The following is a 13,061-nucleotide window of genomic DNA, read 5'->3' on the forward strand; positions in this document are numbered from 1 at the left end:
CCAATGGAGGAATGATAGAAGAGACATCTCAGTATGGTGCTGCACTGGCCTGAGGAAGGGGCATTGTGGTCAGTGTGTAGCCACTTCTCTTGTTCTAAAGTGGTCTCTCCTGTAGTGCTTTAGCCTCATCTCCATGTTTTAGGATTTTTCTCACTGGTATTTGTCCTCCTTACAAGGGAGAGCAAAGTCAAGAATGACCTATGTCGCCATCTTGGCGATGTCACTCATGTTAATTATTTCTTTCGCAGTGTAGGACTTTTAAGTTTGATATAGACCTATTTACTGATATTTTCTTTTGTTGCTTATGCTTTTGATATTAAATCCAAAAAAATTCCTTGCCAGACCAATGTTAAGGAGCTCTTTTTTCCCTATGTTTTCTTTTAGGAGTTTTAAAGTATCAGATCTTATGTTTAAATATTTGATCCATCTTGAGTTAATTTTTGTGAGATGTGTAAGTTAGGGGTATGATTTCATTTTGTTTAATGTGTTTATCTAGTTTTCCTGCACCATTGTTGAAGAGACAGTAATTTCCCCATTGGATGTTCTTTTTTTTTTTTTTTAAGATTTTATTGATTTATTTGACAGAGAGTTCACAAGTAGGCAGAGAGGCAGGCAGAGAGTGGGGGGAAGCAGGCTCCCTGCTGAGCAGAGAGCCTGATGTGGAACTCTATGCCAGGACTCTGAGACCATGACCTAAGCCAAAGGCAGAGGCTTAACCCACTGAGCCCCCCAGGAACCCCCCATTGGATGTTATTGTCTCCCTTGTCAAATATTAGAGGACCATATATAAAGAGGTTTAACTCTGCATTTTCTATTCCATTGACCTATGTATATTTTTATGCCACACCATACTGTTTTATACACTATAGTTTTGTAGTATAGTTTGAATCCGAAAGGGTGATGCCTCTTTTTTCTCATGATTGCTTTGCTATTAGAGTTCTTTTATACTTCCCTACAAATTGTAGGATTGTTGTATCTATTTCTGTGAAAAATTATATTGGAATTTTGATAAAGATTGCATTGAATCTATAGATAGTTCTGGATAGCATGGTGATTTAAATAATATTGACTCTTCTGATTCATAAACATGGATTTCCTTCCATTTGTATCTTCTTCAATTTCTTTCAACCACTTCTTGTAGTTTTAATTATACATATTTTTTACATCCTCAGTTAAATTTTCTCCTGTTTTATGATTTTCAATGCATTGTAGATAAGATAGTTTACTTTTTTGGTTTTTCAGATGTTTCACTATTAGTATACAGAACTGTAACTGACTTCTATGTATTGATTTTAAATCCTGCAATTTTACTAAATTCATTGATCATATTCCACAGTTTTTAGTTTTGGGGATTTTCAATGTACAGTTGGCACTTGAACGATGAAGGGTTGGGACATCAAACCCCTGTGCAATCAAAAATCTGTGTATAACTTTTGACTCCCCCCAAACTTAACTATTAATGGCCTGCTGTTGTTGATCAGAAGCCTTACTGATAATAGAAACAGCTAATTAATACAATTTTGTATGTTATATATATATGTATATTATTTGCTGTATTCTTACAATAAAGCGTGCTAGGGAAAAGAAAATGTTAAGAAAATAACAAGAAAGAGAAAATACATTTGTATCACTGCATTTATAAAATGCATGTAAGTGGACCCATGCAGTTCAATCCGTAGTCCTCAAGAGTCAACTGTACAGAATCTTTTATCTTCTGTAAATAATGAAAATTTTAATTCTTTCTTTCCTATTTGGATGCCTTTTATTTCCTTTTCTTGCCTGATTGATCTAGCTAGGACTTCCAGTACTACGTTGAATATGGGTACACGTGTATTGTTCTTGATCTTGATTGAAAAGCTTTACATTTTTCTTCACTAAGTATAATGTTAGCTGTGGGTTTGTCATATGATGACTTATGTGCCTTCTATACCTGAGCTTCTCTGCCTAAGCCATTGAGGGTTTTTATAATGAAAGGATGTTGGATTTTGTCAAATGCTTTTTCTGCATCTACTAAGGGGATCATATGATTTTTATTTTTCATTCTATTAAATGAATTGTGATATATCACAATTACTGATTCATGTATGATGAACTATCCTTGCATCTCAGGGATAAATTGCACTTGGTCATAGTGTAAGATCCTTTTAATGAGTTCTTGAATTTGGTTTGCTAATACTTTGTTTTCAGTTATTGCATTTATATTCATCAGGAAGATTAGTCTGTAATTTTCTTATACTGTCCATATCTGGCATTTGGAATCAGGTACTACTAGACTCCTACAATGAGTTTGGAAGAGCTCTTTCCTCCTCAAAATTTTTAAAGAGTTTGAGAATGATTGGCATTTGTTTTTCTTTAAATGTTTTATATGATTTACCACTTAAACCCTCTGGTTGTGGGATTTTCTGTGTTGGGAGGTTTTTGATTACTATTTTAGTATCCTTACTAGTTATTGGTCTCTCAGATTTTCTGTCTCTCCCTGCATCAGTGTTGGTGGGTTGTATAATTCTAGGGACTTACTCATTTCTTCTATTTATCTAATTTTTTGGCTTATAGTTTATAGTATCTCTTAGGATCCTGTGGATTTCTGTACTGTCAGTTATAATTGCTTCTCTTTCATTTCTGATTTTATTTATTATTCTTGTTTTTTCTTCATTAGTCTTTCTACAGTTTTGTTAGTTTTGTTTATCTTTCAGAAAAACCTAGGGTTTCTTGATTTCTTCTGTTGTTTTTCTGGTCTCTATTTCATCTATTTTCTTTCTTACCTTTATTATTGCCTTACTTCTGCTATGTTTGGCCTTAATTTGTTCTAGTTCCTTGAGGTGTAAAATTAGATCATTTATTTGCTATCTTCCTAATTTCTTTAACAATTGGGTCTTGAACAACATGGGTTTGAAGTTCATGGATTTACTTATAAGCAGATTTTTTTTTTGATATATGCAGCACATTACCATACATGTATTTCCTTATGATTCTTAAAAGTTTTAAAATTCCAGTTAGTTAACCTACAGTATTATATTAGTTTCAGATGTACAATATAGTGATTGAGACATCATCCAGTGTTCATCACAAGTGCTCTCCTTAATCCCTATCACCTATCTACCTGCCCACCTCCCTTCGTAACCATCAGTTTATTCTCTATAGGTAAGAGTCTTTTTCTTGGTTTTCCTTTTCTCTCTTTTCTCCTTCGTTTCTTTTGTTTCTTAAATTCCACATGTGAGTGAAATCATATGGTACTTGTCTTTCTTTCTCTGATGGATTTATTTTGATTTGTATAATACTCTCTAGATCCATTGATTTCATTGCAAATGGTAAGATTTCATTCTTTTTTATGGCCGAATAATATTACATGGTGTGTGTGTGTGTGTGTGTGTGTACACACACACACACATATAATTACATTTTCTTTATTCATTTATCAGTTGATGGACACTTGGGCTGTTTCCATAGTTTTGCTATTATAGATAATTCTGCTATCTGTTAAATCCACCTGGTCCAATATGTCATTCAAAGCCATTCCTTCCTTACTGATTTTCTGTTTAGATGATTTGTCCATTGATACAAGTGGGGGCTTAAAATCCCCTACTAATATTATAATATTATTAGTAGTTCCTTTATGTTTGTTATTAACTGTTTTTTGTATTTGGGTGCTCCTTTGTTGAGGGTATAAATATTTATAATTGTTAGATCTTGTTGGAGTATTCCTTTTATAATTATATAGTCTTTTTTTTGTCTCTTGTTACAGTCTTTGTTTTAAAGTCTATCTTGTCTGACATAAATACTGTAACTTCATCATTCTATTGACCTCCATTTGCACAATTGATTTTTTTTCCCTATACCCTCACTTTCAGTCTGCAAATATCTCTAGGTCTAAAATGAGTCTCTTATAAACAGCATATACTTGGGTCTTGGTTTTTTGTTTGTTTGTTTTTTATCCATTCTGTCACTCTGTGTTTTTTGATTAGTATGTTTGGTTCATTTACATTCAAAGTCATTGCCTTTGTATTTGTACTTATTGCTATTTTGTTACTTATTTTGTGGCTGTTTATGTAGTTTTTCTCTGATCCTTTTTTCTCTTGCTCTCTCATGTTTTGGTGGTTTACTTTGGTGATATACTTGGGCTCTTTCTCTTTATTCTTTGTATATCTATTCGTGTTCTTTTTTGAATTTAAGCAGAATATTAAAGACTTTTTAAAATAATGCAAGCACTTTTTTGAAACTTAGTGGAATTTTTTCATTTAAAAAAATTTTTTTAATTCCAAAAATAATTTTTGGCTGTCATGGGGGAGGGTGGAGGTGCTTATTTCAGGGTCTCTGATTGGTGCCTTCTGTCTAGCTCAATCAGGTAAGCAAAGGTTCATAAGGGACACATTTTAAGACATCAAGGTGATGAAAATAACATTAGCCTGGGATGGTTATTTATATAGCCATATAAATAAAAGAAAGTTCAAGAACCAAGATATATAATGAAACTATACTCATAAGATCTTACTCTTAGTAATAGAAATACCTAGTATATGCAATATATAAATGATTTAACACTGATCATTTGCCAGGCACTGTACTAAGTGCTTTATAAACATGATTTCTAATTCTAAAAACCATTCTTAGGTAGATTATTAAATCTGTTTTTTGAAACAGAAGAAGAAAATTAAGCTTATTAAAGTTTAATGACTCCTCTGAGGCCATATAGCTGGTAGGTGTTAGAACTGGGGTTTGACTCCAAGTTTTTCCTCCACACAACACCTACTGTATAAAGAATTAGCAGAACAAATTGCTGTTATTATTATTTTTTAAGATTTTATTATTTATTTATTTATCTATTTATTTAGCATGAGCAAGGGGAGGCGCAGAAGGAGAGGGGGAGAGAGAGATCTCAAGCAGACTTTGGGCTGAGTGAAGAGCACTTGCAGGGCTCAGTCTCAGGATCCTGAGATCATGACTTGAACTAAAGTCAAGAGTCTGATACTTACCTGACTGAGCCACCCTGGTGCCCCTGTTGCTATTATTATTTTATCCAAATTTCATCTGTAAAATCCCATACATGGCCTATAATTCTGATATGGCAATATGTTAATTTTCATCATATTAATAAATAATGAAGAAATCCATTGTGTTCTTATGAGTTTGGAAAACAGTGTTGTCACAGATAACAATAAGCTATTCTTTTTAAAAACTTTTATTTTATTTAAAAACAATTAGCCAGGGTGTAGTACATCAATAATAAACTTTTTTCTTTTTTCTTTTCATTTTATTTTTTCAGTGTCCAAGATTCATTGTTTATACACCACACCCAGTGCTCCATGCAGTATATGCTCTCCTTAATACCCACCACCAGGCTCACCTAGCCCCCCCACCCCCCTCCCCTTCTTCTCCTGAGTTCCAATATTTTAGAGCCTGTTACTCAAGACCAAAACTTTCTGATTCAAATATAAAATGCAGTATTCTATTTAGTCACAAACACAAAGATCTGAAATGTTATTTTTGAGCCATTTCTGCATAACAGTCTAGCCTACATACATCCATAATAGATATAATATTAAACTAAGAATTCCTTAAAGAAGTTACATTGTTGATGGAATTCAACATTATACTAGAGCCTACACAGATACGGGAAACAAAGCAAGATCCTTCCACATAGCGTAAGTCCTTACAGTGATTTCATTTGAAGTCAGTGTCTCTTCATGCTGCACATATTCCCTAGTGTCTGCCTGATGAAATGCCAGAATTACCATGGGGTCAGCTTTCCTGCAGTCTTGTGCATACTTTGCTGCAACCCCAAAATTCAAAGGGATGTCTGCTATAGAATGCACCACCTCTATTGGTGACAAGTATTTTTAGTGATTCAACTCAGTCTAGATTTCAACGCATGGTTCCCATCCAGGAGGATCCGCTCTTCCCAAGGCTTTATTCACACTTTATACTTGGCATAGGATGCAAGGTAATCCACAACTGTGATGTGCAACTGGATCTTGTGAGTCTTAGTGAGGTGCCCCTTGACACCAGGTTGTTCCAGAGATGTTGGCCAACTTCGGGATTTTCTCATTCATGTAGTACACCTGGTCATTGTGCAGCCTGAAAACAGTAGGTACCATTGGGCCTATTGACCAGGAACTGAAGAGTCTCCCAGATGTACTTTGCTATTACCTCAAACATTATGTGAGTCTCTTTTATAAATAAAGGCCACATTTTCCTGCTGGCTTGCAACACTGAATCTGCATGCCTCAGTGGCTAGAAACAAAACTATTAGTGGTTTTTGATTTATGGTTAGAACACCTTCTGTATGTAGCAGTCTATATTAAGTTGATGGTCACAGAAATTTGAACCCATTCTTTACTCCTCTCCTACCCACAATTTAGATATAAGGAATCATATTTTACATTATTTTATTTTGTTAATGTCTTGACTGATTTTTTTAATAGAAAGCTTCTCTTAACAGATTTTCCACTCAAAGAGTCCTCTTTAATATTTCTTGTAGGGCTGGTTTGGTGGTCATGAACTCCTTTAATTTTTGTTTGTCTGAGGAACTCTATTTCTGTTCTGAATAATAGCCTGGCTGGAGGGATTGGAGCTTGGTGTAAGACAGTTAAGTAGTGAATGCCTGCAGTGCTGGTTTCCACTGGTGACAGTGTGTTTATGCTGGGGGGTAGGGGATGGGGAAAATGGCACCTGCCTGCTCCTTCTTCTAGGAGAAGTCCCTCAGCAAACTCTGACATCAGTGACTAACTCTCCCTCCCATAAGCCCTTGGCAGCTTTCAAAGTGTTGCTACCAAGCTGTATGTCCGTGGGCTGTTTGCCAAACTGGATAATTTAAAGGTGGGGTCTCAGTTTGCAGTTGCCCTTCGAGCTCTCCTATAGCCCAGCCTCTTGATTTTTAAAATTCCAGGCTTTAAGATCCACTGGTTTCCAGCAGCTCATGTGTGGGCTTGCAGATGGAGTTTATAGTGAATCCATTTTATGCCCTTTGAGAATCCTTTCTGCCACTCTTGTGATCTCTTCCTTCTCATCATCATGGAACTCCTTCCTCACTACTATGTATACTGTAAGAGAGAATTGATTATCTTTGGTAGTGTCTAGACAGCTAGGGGAACCCAAGTGCTCCATCCTTACTGTCTAGTAACTACCATTCTCTTTTCTTCTATTCCCTTATCTTCTCATCTCTGTTTTTACAAGTTTGACTTTTTAAAAACTTCTACATATAAGTGAAACCATATAGTATCTGTCATTCTCTGTCTGGATTATTTCACTTGCAATTCTGACTCCAAACTCATCCAGATTGTCACAAATGATAAGATATCCTTCTTTCCAATGTCTGACTATTCCATGGTATGCCTATACTACATCTACTTTATCCACTGATGGACATGGGTTGTTTCCATGTCTTGGCTCTTTTGAATATGCTGGAGTGACCGTAGCTGTGAAGATGTCTTTCTGAGATACTGATTTCAATTCCTTTAGATATAAGCCCAGGAGTGGGAATGCTGGATCATATGGTAGTTCTATTTTTAATTTTTTGAGGACATTACATACATATTCTCCATAATGACTGTACCAGATTCCATTCCTACCAACAGCATAAAAATGTTCTCTTTCTCCACATCTTTGCCAACACTTATATCTTATCCTTTTGACAATGTACATTCTAAAATGTGATATTTCATTGTGGGTTTGATTTGTATTTCTTGGATGATGTTGAGTACCTTTTCTTTTTTTTATTGTTTAAATTCAATTAGCCAACATATAGTACATCTACAGTTCTTCATGTAGTATTCAGTGATTCATCAGCTACATGCAACACCCAGTGCTCATCACATCATGTGCCCTCCTTAATGCCTATCACCCAGTAACTCCTTCCCCCAATTCCCTTCCCCCTCAGCAACCCTCAGTTTGTTTCCCATACTTAAGAATGTCTCATGGTTTGTCTCCTCTGATTTCTTCCCATTCAGTTTTCCCTCCCTTTGCTTGTGGACCTCTCCACTGTTTCTTATATTCTACATATGACTGAAACCGTATGATAATTGTCTTTCTCTGATTGACTTATTTCACTTAGCATAATACCCTACAGTTTCATCCTGGTCATGTAAATGGTAAGTATTCACCCTTTCTGATGGTTGAGCAGTAGTCCATTGTATATATGAACCACATCTTCTTTATCCATTCATCTGTTGAAGGACATCTTTGCTCCTTCCACAGTTTGGCTATTGTGAACGTTGCTGCTATGAACATTGGGGTGCATGTGCCCCTTCTTTTCACTACATCTGTATCTTTGGGCAAATGCCCAGTAGTAAAAATCCTGGGTAATAGGATAGCTCTATTTTCAAATTTTTGAGGAACCTCCATACTGTTTTTCAGAGTGGCTGAACCAGCTTGCATTCCCACCAACAGTGGGAATTCCCACCAATCCTTGCCAATATTTGTTGCTCCCTGTCTTATTAATTTTAACTATTTTAACTGGTGTAAGGTGGTATCTCATTGTGGTTTTGATTTGTATTTTGGTGATGCCAAGTGATAAAGAGCATTTTTCAAAGTCTCTGTTGGCCATTTGTATGTCTTCTTTGGAGAAGTGTCTGTTCATGTCTTCTGCCAATTTCCTGACTGGATTATTTGTTTTTTTGGGTATTGATCTATAAAGACCTTGGATACCAGACCTTTATCTGTTATGTCATTTGTGAAAGTCTTCTTGCATTCTGTAGGTTGCCTTTTAGTTTTGTTGACTGTTTCCTTTGCCTTGAAGAAGGTTTTATCTTGTAGTTCCAAGTGTTCATTTTTTATTTCGTTGCCCTTGCCTTTAGAGATGTGTCTAGCAAGAAGGTGCTGTGGCCGAGATCAAAGAAATTGCTGCCCGTGTTCTCCTGTAGGATTTTGATAGATTCCTGTCTCATGTTTAAGTCTTTCATCCATTTTCAGTTTATCTTTGTGTATGGTGTAGGAGAATGGTCCAGTTTCATTCTTCTGCCTGTGTCTGTACAGTTTTCCCAACACCATTTATTAAAAGGACTGCCCTTTTTCCATTGGATATTCTTTCCTGCTTTGTAAAAGATTAGTTGACCATAGAGTTAAGGGTCCATTTCTTGCTTCCACTGGTCATGTGCCTGCTTTTGTGCCCATACCATGCTGTTTGGTGACCACGGCTTTGTAATACAATTTGAAGTCACAGGCATTGTGATGCCCTTCCCTGCTTTGGTTTTATTTTTCAACATACCCGTGATGATTCAGGGTCTTTTCAGATTCTGTAAAAATTTTGGGATTGTTTGTTCTAGCTCTTTGAAAAATGACAATGGTATTTTAATAGGGATGATATTGAAGTGTAGATTGCTCTGGGCAGCATAGACTTTTTTTGTTTGTGTCTTTGTTTTTTAATTTGCATATTTTTTTTAATTTTCAGCATAACAGTATTCCTTGTTTTTGCACCACACCCAGTGCTCCATGCAATCCATGCCCTCTCTAATACCCACTACCTGGTTCCCCCAACCTCCCACCCCCGCCGCTTCAAACCCCTCAGATTGTTTTTCAGAGTTCATAGTCTCTCATGGTTCACCTCCCCTTCCAATTTCCCCCAACTCCCTTCTCCTCTCTAACTCCCCTTGTCCTCCATGCTATTTGTTATGCTCCACAAATAAGTGAAACCATATGATAATTGACTCTCTCTGCTTGACTTATTTCACTCAGCATAATCTCTTTCAGTCCCCGTCCATGTTGCTACAAAAGTTGGGTATTCATCCTTTCTGATGGAGGCATAATACTCCATAGTGTATAATGCACCACATCTTTCTTATCCATTCATCCGTTGAAGGGCATCTTGGTTCTTTCCACAGTTTGGCTATTGTGGCCATTGCTGCTATAAACATTGGGGTACAGATGGCCCTTCTTTTCACTACATCTGTATCTTTGGGGTAAATACCCAGTAGTGCAATGGCAGGGTCATAGGGAAGCTCTATTTTTAATTTCTTGAGGAATCTCCACACTGTTCTCCAAAGTGGCTGCACCAACTTGCATTCCCACCAACAGTGTAAGAGGGTTCCCCTTTCTCCACATCCCCTCCAACACATGTTGTTTCCTGTCTTGCTAATTTTGGCCATTCTCAGTGGTGTAAGGTGATATCTCAATGTGGTTTTAATTTGAATCTCCATGATGGCTAGTGATGATGAACATTTTTTCATGTGTCTGAGAGCCATTTGTATGTCTTCATTGGAGAAGTGTCTGTTCCTGTCTTCTGTCCATTTTTTGATATGATTGTCTGTTTTGTGTATGTTGAGTTTGAGGAGTTCTTTATAGATCCTGGATATCAACCTTTTGTCTGTACTGTCATTTGCAAATATCTTCTCCCATTCCGTGGGTTGCCTCTTTGTTTTGTTGACTGTTTCCTTTGCTGTGCAGAAGCTTTTGATCTTGATGAAGTCCCAAAAGTTTATTTTGGCTTTTGTTTCCTTTGCCTTTGGAGACATATCTTGAAAGAAGTTGCTGTGGCTGATATCGAAGAGGTTACTGCCTATGTTCTCCTCTAGGATTCTGATGGATTCCTGTCTCACATTGAGGTCTTTTATCCATTTTGAGTTTATTTTTGTGTACGGTGTAAGAGAATGGTCGAGTTTCATTCTTCTACATAAAGCTGAAATTTGTATGGACCAGAAGAGACCCCGAATCGCTAAGGAAATGTTGAAAAACAAAAATAAAACTGGGGGCATCACATTACCTGATTTCAAGCTTTACTACAAAGCTGTGATCACCAAGACAGCATGGTACTGGCATAAAAACAGACACATAGACCAGTGGAACAGAGTAGAAAGCCCAGATATGGACCCTCAACTCTATGGTCAAATAATCTTCGACAAAACAGGAAAAAATATACAGTGGAAAAAAGACAGTCTCTTCAATAAATGGTGCTGGGAAAACTGGACAGCATAGACATTTTAACATTATTCTCCCAATCCATGAGCTTGGAATGTTTTTCCATCTCTTTGTGTCCTCCATTTCTTTCTTAAGTGCTCTATTTCTAGAATATAGATCCTTTACCTTTTTGGTTAGGTTTATTACTAGGTATCTTATGGTTTTTGATGTCTTTGTAAAGGGAATCAATTCCTTAATTTTCTTTCTACTGTTACATTGTTAGTGTATAGAAATGCAGCTGATTTCTGTGCATTGATTTTGTATCCTGCCACATTGCTGAATTGCTGTATGAGTTCTGGTAATTTGGGGTGGAGTCTTTTGGGTTTTCTACATAAAGTCATGACATCTGCAAAGACTGAGAGTTTGACAACTTCTTTGCCAATTTGAAAGTCTTTTATTTCTTTTTGTTGTCTGATTGCTGAGGCTAGGACTTCTAGTACTATTTTGAACAAAAGAGGTAAGAGTGAGATTTTCCTGTCATGTTCCTGATCTTAAGGGAAAAGCTCTCAGCTTTTTCCAAATTGAGAGTGATATTTGCTGTGGGCTTTTCATAGATGGCTTTTTATGATATTGAGGTATGTTCCCTGTATCCCTACACTCTGAAGAGTTTTAATCAGGAAATGATGCTGTATTTTGTCATATGCTTTTTCCGCATCTATTGCGAGGATCATATGGTTCTTGTCCTTTCCTTTATTGATGTGATTTATCGTTTTGGTTTATATGTGAATGTTGAACCACTCTTGCATCCTAGGAATAAATCCCACCTGGTCATGATGAATAATCCTTTTAATGTACTGTTGGATCCTCTTGGCTAAGATCTTGTTGAGTATTTTGGCATCCATGTTCATTAGGGATATTGGTATGTAATTCTCCTTTTTGAAGTGGTCTTTTGTCTGGTTTTAGGATCAGGGTAATGCAGGCCTCATAAAATGAGTTTGGAAGTTTTCCTTCTGTTTCTATTTTTTGAAACCGCTTTGGTAGAATAGTTATTTCTTCTTTAAATGTTTGTTAGCATTCCCGTGGGAAGCCATCTGGCCCTGTACTCTTGTTTTTTTGTTCTTGTTTTTTGTTTTTCTGGGGAGGGGGAGTTTTTGATTACTGCTTCAATTTCATTTCCGGTTATTGGTCTATTCAGATTGTCTATTTTTTTCCTCTTTCAGTCTTGGTAGTTTCCAGGAAGGCATCCATTTCTTCCAGATTGCTTAATTTGTTGGCATATAGTTGTTGATAATAATTTCTTTTTAAAAATATTTTATTTATTTATTTGACAGAGAGGGAGAGAGAGAGAGACCACAAATAGGCAGAGAGGCAGGCAGGGAGTGGGGGGAAGCAGTCCCAGGACCCCGAGACCATGACCTGAGCTGAAGGCAGAGGTTTAACCCATTGAGCCACCCAGGCGCCCCAGTTGCTTATAATAATTTCTAATAATTGTTTCTATTTCCTTGGTGTTAGCCATGATCTCTTCCTTTTCTTTTATGATTTTATTTATTTGGGTCCCTTCGCTTTTCTTTGGGGTAAGTCTGAACAGAGGTTTATCAATCTTATTAATTCTTTTAAAGAACCAGCTTCTAGTTTTGTTGATCTATTCTACTGTTTTGCTGGTTTCTGTTTTCTTGATCTCTGCTCTAATCTTTATTATTTCTTTTCTCTTGCATGATTTAGGCCTTATTTGCTGTTTTTTCTCCAGCTCCTTTGGGTGTAACATTACTTTGTGCATTTGGGCTTTTTCTACTTTTTTGAAAGATGCTTGGATGGCTATGTATTTCTCCCTTTAAGACCAACTTTGCAGTATCTCAAAGGTTTTGGACCGATGTGTTTTCATTCTCATTAGTTTCCATGAAATGTTTAAGCTTTAATTTCCTGGTCAACCCATTCATTCTTGAGCAAGATTCTCTTTAACTTCCAAGTGTTTGAATTCTTTTCCTTTTTTTTTTCTTGTGATTGAGTTGTGGTCTAATAATATGCCGGGAATAATCTCAGTCTTTTGGTATCAGTTGAGACCTGATTTGTGACTCAGTATGTGGTCCCTTCTGGGGAAAGTTCCATGTGCACTTGAGAAGAATAAGTATTCTGTTGTTTTAGGGTGGAATGTTCTGTAAATATCTACGAAGTCCAACTGATCCAATGTATCATTCAGAGCTCTTGTTTCTTTGTTCATCTTCTGCTTAGATGATCTT

General features: G+C 36.5%; 1 protein-coding gene and 1 pseudogene across 1 annotated transcript in view; one reads left to right on the top strand and one right to left on the bottom strand.

Moving 5' to 3' along the window:
* The window catches only part of LOC116855283 (coiled-coil domain-containing protein 7-like), a 68,820-nt gene that overhangs the window by 22,142 nt on the left and 33,617 nt on the right, over nucleotides 1–13,061 (top strand). The gene's annotated exons all lie outside the window — the stretch shown is intronic.
* Nucleotides 5,598–6,186, bottom strand: LOC116855279 (annotated as a pseudogene).

Source organism: Lontra canadensis, unplaced genomic scaffold (assembly GCF_010015895.1).
Source record: "Lontra canadensis isolate GAN:19392208 unplaced genomic scaffold, GSC_riverotter_1.0 scaffold100, whole genome shotgun sequence".
NCBI lineage: Eukaryota > Metazoa > Chordata > Mammalia > Carnivora > Mustelidae > Lontra > Lontra canadensis.